Source organism: Macaca thibetana, chromosome 6 (genome assembly GCF_024542745.1).
Source record: "Macaca thibetana thibetana isolate TM-01 chromosome 6, ASM2454274v1, whole genome shotgun sequence".
Lineage (NCBI taxonomy): Eukaryota > Metazoa > Chordata > Mammalia > Primates > Cercopithecidae > Macaca > Macaca thibetana.
Genome location: NC_065583.1, coordinates 13,478,452 through 13,488,022, shown reverse-complemented (window position 1 = coordinate 13,488,022; position 9,571 = coordinate 13,478,452).

The window sequence follows — 9,571 nt, the reverse complement described above, 5'->3', positions numbered from 1 at the left end:
TTCCTATCAAAAATCAAAGTGAAATAATACCATCCAGCACTTAACTCTCAGGTCCCAACTAAGTCTGGCCTGAGCTAATTTATTTGAGCGCAGAGTGTAAAATTTAATTCAAAATGGTGGCTATAATCACTACAGATAAATTTCATACTCTTTCGTCTTTGGAGATTCCATTGTGGACAGTAATACGCAGTTACAGGGTGTAGTCTGTTTAGATTCCGTAGTTTGTGGGTATCAGTTTCGGTAGAGGTGCAGCATCGTGACACTTTTGCTAACAGGTACCACTTCTGATCACCCTGTACATACATGAGCCGAAAGGCACAATCACTGTTTCAGAGTTAAAATTATTAGTGTGTTTGTTTGGTCCAGAAACTGAGACAATCACATGACAGTCACCACGAGGAGAGAAAATTTAAAAAATAAAAATAAAAACAAAAAAAATTTTAAAAATAAAAAAAAACAAAAACAAAAAAAGTCTAATAAGAACTTTGGTACAGGAACTTTTTTGTAATATACATGTATGAATTGTTCATCGAGTTTTTATATTAATTTTAATTTGCTGCTAAGCAAAGACTAGGGACAGGCAAAGATAATTTATGGCAAAGTGTTTAAATTGTTTATACATAAATAAAGTCTCTAAAACTCCTGTGGACACTGGTCTTGTGTGGAAATGCTTTGAGATGAGAAAAAGGCAGCATTACTGGAGAAAAAGAGGAGCTGCCCAAACGTGCAGAGACTGAGCTGGTATTTTGAACACCTGGCGGAGCTTTTTTTTTTTTTTTTTTTTTTTTTTTTTGAGGGAGTCTCGCTCTGTTGCCCTGGCTGGAGTGCAGTGGTGTGATCTCGGCTCACTGCAACCTCTGCCTCCTGGGTTCAAGCAATTCTCCCGCCTCAGCCTCCCGAGTAGAGGAGACCTGGGATTACAGGCACACCAACACACCTGGCTAATTTTTGTATATTTAGTAGAGCCAGGGTTTCACCATGTTGCCCAGGCTGGTCTCGAACTCCTGATTTCAGGTGATCCACCCGCCTCAGCCGCCCAAAGTGCTGGGATTACAGGCATGAGCCACTGAGCCCTGCCTGGAGGAGCTTTTATTAGAGATATCTTCGTGCTCCCCAATTCTATAGCTAACTCTGCCTGCATCTGCAGCCCCTTCTCTGCATGGAGCAGAAGTGGACAGCCTGCATGTGGTGTGGGTGGGCAGTGAGGACCCTCAGAGCCTGCCCAAGCATGGATGGATCCCTCTAGCACTCCTGGGACATTCAGGCTCCTCCCTGCAACCACATTCTAGTTCTGAGAGATGCTGGCAGAAATTAAAGGGGAACATTCACCACATTGGGAGACGTGTGTGTGTGTGTGTTTTCATATTTCTTTCCAGACTACATCAACTTACCCCAAATCTTGCATACTTGGGACAACCCAATAAGAAAAGCACTGCTGGTTTGGAAAATTTTTGTTCTACATCACTCCTAAAGTTAGAATCATACCATCATTAACTGTTGATATTTGTTGGTGCTTACTTGGTGCCCAGCATAATGCTAAGGGCTCGGCATGCAATATTTTAGTTTGTCCTCACCTTTCATTCACATTTTCTTTTTTTTTTTTTTTTGAGACGGAGTCTCGCTCTGTCACCCAGGCTGGAGTGCAGTGGCCGGATCTCAGCTCACTGCAAGCTCCGCCTCCCGGGTTTACGCCATTCTCCTGCCTCAGCCTCCCAAGTAGCTGGGACTACAGGCGCCCGCCACCTCGCCCGGCTAAGTTTTTGTATATTTAGTAGAGACGGGGTTTCACTATGTTAGCCAGGATGGTCTCGATCTCCTGACCTCGTGATCCGCCCGTCTCGGCCTCCCAAAGTGCTGGGATTACAGGCTTGAGCCACCGCGCCCGGCCTCATTCACATTTTCTTGAGAGCTTCCCTCGTGCCACGTCCTGGGTTAAGTTCTGGGTAAGAGAGGTGAGTAGACACCCATGGGCCCTTGCCTCATGAAACTATGGGCAGGAGGGGACAGACAGTAGGAAAAGCATGGCATCAAGAAGTGAAAATAGGCCACGCGCAGTGGCTCACGCCCATAATCCTAGCACTTTAGTAGGCCAAGGCGGGTGGATCACTTTAGGTCAGGAGTTCAAGACCAGCCTGGCCAATATGGCAAAACCCCATCTCTACTAAAATTATAAAAATTAGCCGGGCATGATGGCACATGCCTATAATCCCAGCTAATTGGGAGGCTGAGGCAGGAGAATTGCTTGAACCTGGGAGGCAGAGGTTGTAGGTAGCCGAGATCACGCCACTGTACTCCAGCTTGGGCAACAAGAGCGAAACTCCATCTCCAAAAACAAAAAAAAAGGACACAGAAGGTGGGTGGTCAGGCCGGAGCACGGAGAGGCTGGCAGGGTTCACAAGACACAGTTAGAGGTTTGATTTTTTTTTTTTTTTTTTTTTTTTTTTGAGACGGAGTCTCGCTCTGTTGCCCGGGCTGGAGTGCAGTGGCCGGATCTCAGCTCACTGCAAGCTCCGCCTCCTGGGTTCACACCATTCTCCTGCCTCAGCCTCCCGAATAGCTGGGACTACAGGCGCCCGCCACCTCGCCCGGCTAGTTTTTTGTATTTTTTTTTTTTTTAGTAGAGACGGGGTTTCACCGTGTTAGCCAGGATGGTCTCGATCTCCTGACCTCGTGATCCGCCCGCCTCGGCCTCCCAGAGTGCTGGGATTACAGGCTTGAGCCACCGCGCCCGGCCATTTTTTTTTCTTTTTTAACATGAAAAGCAACAGAAAGTTTTGAGTTTTGATTTCATAAAAAGTGCTGTGGCTGCAGTGTGGAGGACAGGGAGGGGAAGCCGATGTGGTCACCTAGGTGAGATGAAGGAGGAGGCCAAGGAGGCCATCACCCTAAGCTAAAGCTAGTTTTTAAAAAAGTGACTGGATGCATGCCCCGCATGAGCTTCTCGTCACTTTGGAGGTGAGAAATCCGAGGCCACCATCACCCAGCGGGTAAGTGGTGGAATCAGATTCAAGCCCAGCTGTGGCCAATTCCAAACCCTCTTCAGGAAGTCTGAGGCCTCCTGAGGGCCCATCACCCACAGGTGGAAGGAAAGAAAGAGAGAGGCGGGGCTGGCCTGCTTGAACCCAGGTACTGGGCTTCACAAGCCCTCCTAGCGTCACTAGCAGAGCCAGTGATGACTTAGTAAAGCAAGCAGTCAACGGAAATGGCCCAGAGCACTTCCCTCTGGATGCACGTGTGAACAGGTATCTCCCCAGGGCCATGAGTTTGGGCTGTTTCCCTTCAGAAGGAGGGTGGGAAACAGAAGACAGCTTCTCTGTCTTTGGGCTGCTTCGGTCCAGCTGCTGCCTGCCTTGTTTAACCTGGCTGGTGTCAGGACTACTTGGAGAAGGCTCACAGAACAGCTTCCGGTGGGTCATGAGGACCACTCAAATCTTGGTTTGGTGGGAACTTCATGCGGACCAGTCACTGTGTTTTATCCTCCTGCAGTAGATATAGCCACCAGAGCCCACCAGGACAGGGCGTGCACGCCAGGCCAGAAACCAGGGGATCTCACTCAGCCCGTGGCTTCTCTGCCCCATCCAGCCTCTCAGGTAGACCCAAAGGGTGGTAGACCCAAAGGGTGAGCAAATAGTGTATCACAAAGGGAACCACATGTCAGCAGAATGCCACCCAGGCCTGAAACTCTCCTCTTTTGGTTTAACCATCTTTGAATTATCCATGGTTTTTCTGCTACACCCAGGCCAGGCTCTTATAACACACTACACGAACACATACTAAGGGAGAAGGAAACAGACATGGGGCAGAAATCCTTTCCCGCCTTTCCTTGGGCCAGTCCTAGCATGACCAGGACAGACTGTCTGATACAGAATTCTGGAAAGGCGGTACAGCCTATGGGTTAGTGAAGATCGTGCACTCTGAAGTCAGACCACCTAGGAACCAGTCCTGACTCTACCACTCACTAAATGAACATGGGAACTTGGGAAGTTTACATGTGCTAATTAAGGTAAATATCATTCGCTGCGTTAAGAGATAAACTCAAGTTAGCAGAAGAAAAGTTTCTCACTTATATAATGATCCATCATGGGTCAGGGATAAGGATGGCTGCTTTGATGATTAAATGAGATATTGCCTGCATCATGGATATGTGGTACTTAATAAATGTTCTTTTTTTTTTTTTTTTTTTAAACGGAGTCTCGCTCTTGTTCCCCAGGCTGGAGTGCAATGGCGTAGTCTCGGCTCACTGCAACCTCCATCTCATGGTTTCAAGCAATTCTCCTGCCTCAGCCTCCTGAGTAGCTGGGACTATAGGAGCCCACCCCCATATGCCCGGCTAATTTTTTGTATTTTTAGTAGAGACGAGGTTTCACCATTTTGGCCAGGCTGGTCTCAAACCCCCAACCTCAAGTGATCTGCCCACCTCAGCCTCCCAAAGTGCTGGGATTACAGGCGTGAGCCACCATGCCCAACCTCATTTTTATTATTTTAAAATCTTTCTCCTGAACACTGATTTTTCTAAGAGTAGAAATTGAGGCATGACAATTTTCACAGTGGGAGACATTTGTATGTGGCGGCTGGGGAGATGGAGAAAGACCTTCCCTCAAATCTCATGTCCCCAAGAGCAATCTCTGCTTCTCCCCTCTCCCGGGTCTGGGGAACTTGAACAAGTACTTTCAGTGTGTGGACCTTCTCCATGGCTTCAAGGTCTTTTCAGAAAGGGTGACATCTGGAAAGCTGAGAGTCTCAGCAACGTGAAGACTGGCCATGTGAACAAGGGACATCTGTTCAGGCATTCTACTTTCAGAATCACCAAGCACAATTTTGTCCCTGGCACTGTCAGAAGCTGGGAAGACAAAGGTAAATTAAACATGGTCTAAAGCGTGAGACAAACTCACAAGCCAATCACTAGAGCACGGGAGGCTTAGGGCTGGCACACAAGTGACGAGCAAGCACGTGATGTCCAGAGGACAGGAGTATGAGTTCTCTCCACAAGTATTTTTTGTTTTTTGTTTTTTTGTTTTATGTTTTTGTTTTGAGAGAGTCTCGCTCTGTTGCCCAGGCTGGAGTGCAATGGCACGATCTTGGCTCACTGCAACCTCCACCTCCCAGGTTTGAGCGATTCTCCTGCCTCACCCTCCCAAGTAGCTGGGATTACAGGTGCCCACCACCATGCCTGGCTAATTTTTGTATTTTTAGTAGAGACAGGGTTTCATCGTGTTGGCCAGGCTGGTCTCGAACTCTTGACCTCAGGTGATCTGCCCGCCTCAGCCTCCCAAAGTGCTGGGATTACAGGCGTGAGCCACTGCGCCCCGCCTCCATGAGCATTTGAGCTGGGCACTGGCAGGTAAGAGAATGCCAGGCAGACAAGGCAGGAGAGGGCAGCAGGAAGGAGAAGAAATATGCAAAGAGACAGGTGAGAAGTTCAGAGAGGCCGGGACAGGTGCTAAGGATTAGAACCACCGGCGAGCATTCTAGACACGGGTCCCAGGCCAATTAGATCAGGACCTCTGGAAGAAGGATCTGATCGTGAGTAGGTGAGTTTCACCTGCAGCCAGAAATGAGGAGGAGGGGATTGGAGCTCAGCGGGAAGAGCAAGGCCAGAGATGAGGTTTGTTGGAGGGAATGAGGTAAGAATAAGAGTCAGGCTAAGAAACTGGGCATTCTCCTGCCAGGTCATGAGGAACCTCAGTGTGGCTCTTGTATATAGGGAGAAACACGATTAGGGAATCTTTGGGTTTGCAAAGTGAAGAGGGAAGAGTGGCAGCAGGCCCAGAGCCCCGGGGGAGCCTGCAACAGTCTGGACTGAGGGCTTGAAGGAAGGCTGGGACGGTCAGAACAGAGGGTGAGCTCCTCAAACCGGCTCGGATTTGGGAAATGAAGACGAGGTTCTGTAACTTGCTCAGAGTTGGGGACAGATTCTATAGAGGGTGGAACACCGAGAACAGGATCCCGGCCAAGGATCCTCTCTCCAGGGCGTGCACCATTCTTCTCCTTCGCCTCTCCCTCCTCCACGACCACCCAGGTGAAACACCAGGGAGGAACATTTAGGGAGAAGGGATATTCTGATTACTTGCTTACTTCAGTGATCCTCTGATCAGTACAAATGGGGACTTTCCAGGAAAGTTCTGATTCAGCACGCTCACACCCAAGCCCCGCCTTCCACCCTGAGGCAGCTGGGCAACCTGTAAGGCGCCGTCCCCCAGCACCGGCAACGGGCACTGTGGCTGCGCGCCGCCCTGCGAAAGCAAGGCCGCACCAGCTGCTCCGCAAAGCCCCTCCCTCACCAGCCCTCGCCTCCTCCCGGCAAATGTTGGGTTTGCCATCTGGCCACAAGGTGGCAGCCTTTGCCATGAAATCTGCCTGGAGTTGGGCACGGCGCCTCAAAGGGATTTAGGGAAGTCGTTGGGCAGCAAGAGACTGTGAGGAGAGCCCTGGGTTCCTGAAAGAGGCCTCTGGAATCGGTTCCAGGAACAAGATTCCAAAGAAGACCAGTCCCGGGACCAACCAGACTGGACTGCGAACCTGCCTCCACCATTTGCCCACTGAGTGCATTTCCACCTGGACTTACCTTCCTGAGCCTCACCTTTCCCATTTGTAAAACAGGGACAAAAATAACTGCTGCATGGGATTATTTGGAAAGTCTAATAAAAATAATATATGTAAAGTCCTTGGCAAGGGCCCAGCATTTAACAAATGTGTATTAAATGGTAAGCTATTATTGAAGGAAAATAGTGGAATTTGGGGGTTATCGTCTTTAGATTTTTAAAAAAAGAAATAAAAAAGCAAAACAAAACAAAAAAAAGCCTTCACTTTCAATCCCAACCACTCTCCTTTCTAGCTAAGCCCGGGCTTCTTATCTAACCTCCGAAGCCTGGGTTTCTTCCCCTGTGAAATGGAGATGATACTGCTATCGGGCAGGGTTGCTGTTGTAAACACTCAGCCTGCCTCAAGAGGATGTCTACTGATTGGCGACTAACTCTTCTTATTCTCAGCCTTCAGTGGGAGCTGAAGCATGATCCCAGCCTGAAGCTTGACCTGTTGAAGAGTAAGGAGCTCCACCCACCCCATCCTCCCACTGCAAGAGCTGCATGAAGCCCTGGGGCCTTGCTCTCCTAGAAGGCTCCAGGACAGAGAGGACAGAAGAAGCAATGCCTAGACCCTCTTAGGGACCGTCTACCCAGTAGCTGCTCTTCCAGAGATGATCCCTGTCCCCGAACTGAGCCCAATTCCAGGGGCAGTAAAAGGGATGTCCTTACACTCATGCATTCATAAAACACTTCTACCCAATTAATTGCTGTTATTTGAACTTCCCAGCCACTCTGTGAAACAGTGTGAAAATTGAGGCTTAGAGAGGCCACACTGCGGATCAGGAACAGGCCCCTCCCAGGTGGCTGGGAATCTTCGCTTCTCAGTCAGCTCAGGCTGTTTCCATTCCCAGGCCACTCCCTCAACAATCCCTTATAGTCTTATCTCGGCCACATACATATAGATTTTGTTCTCAGGCTAGAGCCTTTGGCCAGAAGGAATCTGCCCCACCGGCTGTTAGTCAACCACGTGAAACATGTATTACGTAGAATGCTGCAGTGAAGATGGAGAATGTGAACACAGGCTGGCTTCTGCCCCCAGGCAGCATCTCTGTATTAATCAGGAGACTTGCAGGGGTCAGTGACAGAATCCTAATGCAAAGCAAAAACCAAGATATCCAAAGGCAGGACTGGCTTCAGATGTGGTCAGATCCAGGGGCACAAAGATGTTCACAAGGTACAGTCTTTGTTCCACCTCTCAATGCCGCTTCCCTTGGGATGTGGCCTTATTTTCACATTGATTTATTCCATATGTAGGAAAGATGGTTGCCAACAGGCCCAAACCTATATCCTTGCAGCACCCATGGGAAGGGCAAAGAGACCCTCCCTCTATCAACAGAAGACCATGAATTGGCCCAAACCCCATCAGCCTTTCCAGAGCCATGAACAGTGGGAAAGGAGTGGTTCTTACAAGGAAAATAACTGCCTAGACAAAAATGTGCTAATTGCCAATATCTACTGAAATCATGCTTCTATCCATTTTGTCCACAAATGGTGCCTGACATGCCATATGTGCTCACTGGACAAAGCCAGGTGATGGAGACAGAGGGATGAATAAAACACAGCCATTCAGGAGGAGTCTAATGGGAAACACCAAGAAGCAAATAAGCAATATAATGTGGAAGTGGACCGGGCACGGTGGCTCATGCCTGTAATCCCAGCACTTTGGGAGGCCAAGGCGGGAGGATCACTTGAGGTCAAGAGTTCGAGACCAGCCTGGTCAACCATGGCCAACATGGTTAAACCCCATCTCTACTAAAAATACAAAAAAAAAAAAAATTAGCTGGGTGCGGTGGTGGGGACCTGTAACCCCAGCTACTCTGAGGGCTGAGGCAGGAGAATCGCTTAAACCCGGGAGGAGGTGGTTGCAGTGAGCTGAGATGGAGCAACTCCACTCCAGCCTGGGCAACAGAGGAAGACTCCATCTCAAAATAATAATATAATAATAATAATAACGTGGAAGTGGCCAGGAGCGGTGGCTCACGCCTGTAATCCCAGCACTTTGGGAGGCCAAGGCAGGTGGATCACCTGAGGTCGGGAGTTCGAGACCAGCCTGACCAACATGGAGAAACCCCACGTCTACTAAAAATACAAAATTAGCCAGGCATGGTGGTGCATGCCTGTAATCCCAGCTACTCGGGAGGCTGAGGCAGGAGAATCACTTGAACACAGGAGGCAGAGGTTGCAGTGAGCTGAGATCATGCCATTGCACTCCAGCCTGGGCAACAAGAGCAAAACTCCGTCTCACAAAATAATAATAATGTGGAAGTGCTGGGAAGAGAAGGGCATGGCAGGGACACTGGGGAAGGGCAGTTAGCTCCGCTTTGATGGGGATTTGGTGGAAAGCACTTGGATCAGTGCACAGATAGTGCATTGGGAGGATCTAGATTGAATCTGAATAGCCAAAAGTCACCCGGCTCTGCACAGTTTCTCAGCTACCCGCCCTGAGGATACCATGGCCTTTCCCTTCTTCTGGGAATGCAGGAAGCAACCAGCCAACACCAGCCTGGAGAGCCTGTCCCCTGGGAAGAACGGTCTGGTCTGTGCGGGGCTGGAAGTCTGCTGCTCCTTCACTCTGGATCCTGACTCCCCCCCTCCACACATGGGGAGCAGGACTTCCCTTCACTTTCTGCAGAGGTGGTCCTGCCCATGGGGCCAGCCTATGTGCTAGTACTGGGTTTCTCAATTGTGGCACCATTGACATTTGGGCCTGATGGCTTTGTTGTGGGAAGCCGTCCGGTGCATAGAAGATGTTTAACAGCATCCCTGGCCTCTACCCACCTCACACCCCACCCCTGCCGATTCGTGACAGCCTCTCAGACGTTGCCAAATGTCCTCTTGAAAGGTAAAATGGACCCCAGTAGCGAGCCACTGCTCTAATGCATTCCCTCCCCACCCACTTCTCCCTCGTTTCTCCCCTACTCAAGATCCCAGCATTCACAAGGAAGGAGCCTCTTCTCCCTAAGGAGACATTTCTCGATACTTCCTAT